Source organism: Juglans regia, chromosome 12 (assembly GCF_001411555.2).
Source record: "Juglans regia cultivar Chandler chromosome 12, Walnut 2.0, whole genome shotgun sequence".
NCBI lineage: Eukaryota > Viridiplantae > Streptophyta > Magnoliopsida > Fagales > Juglandaceae > Juglans > Juglans regia.
Window position 1 is genome coordinate 10,336,613 of NC_049912.1, and position 4,352 is coordinate 10,340,964.

A 4,352-nucleotide genomic window follows, 5' to 3' on the forward strand; every position below is an offset into this window, starting at 1 on the left:
TGATTTCTTTACCCTATCATTAGGAGGTTGCGATGTTGTATTAGGGTTTAGTGGTTGTTGTCATTGGGGCCTATTCTTTAGGATTTCATTGAGTTAAGGATGGAGTTTACTTATAATGGAAGCCTGACTTGTTTAAAAGAGCCCACTTCCACTTGTAGTGGATTAATTGATGACAAAGAATTTTGTAGAACCTCTGAGATTGAGCATCAGTTGGTTACAAGTGAGTCTTAGGAGTCTATTATCAAAGACTGTGATAGTGTTTCTGAGTTGTTGGGACAATTTATGAAAGCTTTTGAGGAACCTAAGGGTTTACCTCCATAGCGAATACATGACCATCAAATCCTTTTAAAGGAGGAGACACTGCCAGTTAGTGTTAGACCTTAACATTAACCCTACTACCAAAAAGTTGAGATTGAAAAAATTGTCTAGGAGTTATTAAAATTTAAGGTGATTAGACCTAATTAGTCCCCATTTTCTTTGCTTGTATTGCTAGTCAAGAATGTTGATAGCACATGGAAAATGTGCATTGATCATAGGGTATTGAATTAGGCCATTGCTAAAGATAAATAACCTATATCTGTAGTGGACTATTATAGCCAATTATGCCTTCCATCTGCTCAAGCTTGTAGCCACAAGTCCACCAATATTGGCTCTACCAAATTTTGATAAAGTCTTTGTTATTGAATATGATGCTTGTAGGAATGGAGTGGGGACAGTTTTAATGCAAGAACAACAACCTTTAGCCTTCCTCAATTTGGCCTTAAAGGGTAGAACATTACAGTTGTTTACATATTAAGAAAGAGTTTCTTGCACTGGTGATAGCAGTAAAAAAAATGGAGATAAAAAAAATGGAGATCCTATCTGCTTGGTAATTCCTTTATAGTGCATACACATCATCACAACTTAAAATTTTTGCTTGAATAGAAGGTTGGAACACTTGCTCAACAAAAATGGATATCCAAATTGCTTAGATATGATTTTCATATTGAGTACAAAATGGGGGTTGAGAATGAGGTTGCTTATGCTTTATCTAAAAATGAGAAGAATGAAGAATCTATCTTTTTGGTAGCTATCACATTTCCAACACCTACTTGGCTTAAGGTGTTGAAAGCTGCGTATTTGGGGGACTCGGTAGTACAACAACAATTCAACCTTTCTCAAGAGGGTCCTTCCTTCAACCCCTCTTTTACTCTCAAACTTGGTGTTTTATTTTAAAAGGGTAGGATTTATATCCCTAATTGTGCTGACTTGAAGGCAAAATCTTTACATTTTGTCCATGCTAGTCCTCTTGTAGGGTATTTTGGATTTCATAAGTAATTGCAACGTGCCAGGGTTGACTTTTATTGGCTTGGATTGAAGGTTGATGTGAATCAATTCATTTGTGAGTGTGAGGTGTGTCAAAAGAACAAAGTGAAAAATATTCATTTAGATGGAGTTTTACAACCCCTGCCAATTCCTCAACAAATTTAGACTGATGTCTATCTTGATTTTCTGAAGGGATTGGCTATGTCTAGAGGTTATTATGTCATTATGGTAGTTATGGACAGGTTATCGAAATATGCACATTTCATGACTCTCAAACATTCCTTTACAACATTTATCCTATTTTTGTCTATTGTTTTCAAACTCCATGGCATGTCTAAGGGCAGGTTTGGGGCACAAACAAAACATAAAATTCTCATCTCATCTCATCTCATCATTATACCTTTTTCAAATCTCCATACAAAATATAATAAATAATTCAACTTTTTCAAATCCCAATACACATTTTTCAAATCCCAAAACAATAATAATATTAAAACATAATATTTTAAACACTAAAACAAAATACAAAATTCTCATCTCACCCCCCAAACCTACCCTAAGAGTATTGTATCGGATATAGGTTCCACCTTCACTAGCTCTTTTTGGCGGAAGCTGTTTAAATTACAATGGGTTAATTTGTCCTATAGTTCTGCTTATCATCCCCAAAGTGATGGGCAAACTGAAGCTATGAACAAATATTTGGAGCATTTCTTGAGGTGTTTCTCGGGGGATAAATATTGTTTATTGTTTGATTGGTTTGTCTTGGTTGAATGATGGTATAACACAATTTTTCGTTCTTCCACAAAAATTACCCCTTATGAAGCTGTTTATGGGTTACCTCCTACCAAATTACAATTTATATACCAAAATTGACTCCTAACCAAGTAGTAGATAATATATTATAGACTCGAGAGCAAATAATTTCAATATTAAAGACTAACTTGGTAGTTGCACAAGAAAGGATGAAGCTTTAGTATGATCGACATAGAATTGAGAGGGAGTTTGCAGTTGGTAACTGGGTTTACTTCAGGCTCCAACCCTATCGACAACATTCTTTGGCAGTTCGACGCAATTTGAAGCTATCTTCACAATTTTTTGACCCATTTCAAATCACTCACAAGATTGGAAAGGTGGACTACAAGCTTGATTTATCTCCATCTACCCAGCATCACCTCATTTTTCATAATTCTTGCTTCAAGTAGAAGTTGGGTCAGCATGTATCTCCTCTTTCTACACTTACACCAATGGATCCTCAAGGTGAGCTCTCATCTAATCCAATACAGATCCTTTAGCATCGCAGTTGAGAAGTAAACAATCAGGCATTGGTTGAGGTTTTAGTCCCGTGGCAGGGTACTACCTGGGAATCGTATTCGTAGCTCCATGAAAAGTATCCTCACCTTGAGGGCACTTTTTTTATAGGGAGGTAGTATGTCATGTATCGGGGAAGTGAAGCTTGAATATAGGGAAAGTTGAGATTGAAGTAGTTGGGAAAGGGGGAAGGATAGATCCCTGATTCTTTGTAAGGCAGTGACAGTGCCATTTTGATTCTTGTAATAAAATAAATGGTGTTGTTTCATTCCTTGTAATAGAATAGCTGCTGCAAAGGATCAAAGGTAATAAAGAAATGAGAGGTTTTTACGTCCTAATGAGCTCTCTCTCTCTCTCTCTCTCTCTCTCTCTCTAATTCTTGGAGTCCTGACTATCTCAAAGCAAGTCATTCTAAGGGTCCATTACACCCTCCCTCTGAACTTGCTCACTCCTACAAAACCCCCAAGTTTAAAAAAAATATAAAGGGAAAGGAAATCGTATACTAAGTTATGAAACTCTTCGATTCTCCTATTTCGGTTGGTGTGGTTTTGATATTAACAATGCTATATGGGATTTGAACATACTTGTTGGAGAGTACTTTCTGATTTATTGATCCAATTAAGTCCAAATCAAGTGTAGGTCAGTTCATGTCTGCAAGTCATGATGAATGACTTGCCATAGCCTACCTGGTTGTTCATTCCGGAAGAATAGTCCTGCGACGGTTGCATGCTTTCCATGATGAAAATGAAGGAAATTGCATAAGACGGGCTTTTGGTTTTTGTCCTTTTTAGTTTTTATTGTATCACGGATATTTTTTTTTTTTTACTTTGTCTTTATTTTTATTGGAATTGAGGTGCCTTAACTTAAGTCCCATTTGGCTACACACATGAGATAAGAAGAAAGTTAAATAAAAATATTATAAAATTAAAAAATTGATAGAATATAATTTTTTAATATAATTTTTATTTTAAAATTTCAAAAAGTTGTATGAGAATTTGTGTTTTGTTTAAAAATTTAAAAAATTATAATGATTTGATGAGATATTTTGTGCAAACAAACAAGTTCTAAAGAATTTGTTATAAGGGTGGTGGGGCGCTCTTTCAAATAATTGGAGTCTTGCATGAAAGCTACCAGTACCAATAAAAGGTACCGATAGTTTGGACCGATCACTGCAATTTGGTTTTTTTTTTTCTTTCACATATTTTTAAATATCTTTAAAATAACTATACAAATTCATTAATAACTAATTCCTTAACCATTAATAAAAAAAAACATGTATTGGTCTATTTAGGGGCTAGTTTATCGGTCTCCAAAGCATTTTCCATTCAAAAATGGGTCACCTGTCCAAGATGTTGGAAAGCATCTCCAGACAACTGTTGTATTACTATCAGCTCATTTGCTCAAATGTCTTTTATTTTCGTTTGTGGTTGGGGTTCAAGAGGAGAGGCTGCATACAGGCCAGGATGTGTGTGTGTGTGAGAGAGAGAGAAATGACCTTTCCTTTGTTCTTTGGTTGTTGAAGGAGAGAGTATGCTAACAAATTAACCATTTTAGACCAGTTTTTCTTTTCTAAAAGTAAACTTAATGACTGACAAATAATATCACATCAAAAAAAAAAAAAAACGAGTGAAATAAATGTGCGGTATGTATTTATGTATTATTATCATTATAAAAGTGGATGAAACACTTGAGAGTCGTAATCGATGTGATGTTTAAGTGGGGATTTCTTTTTGGGTAAA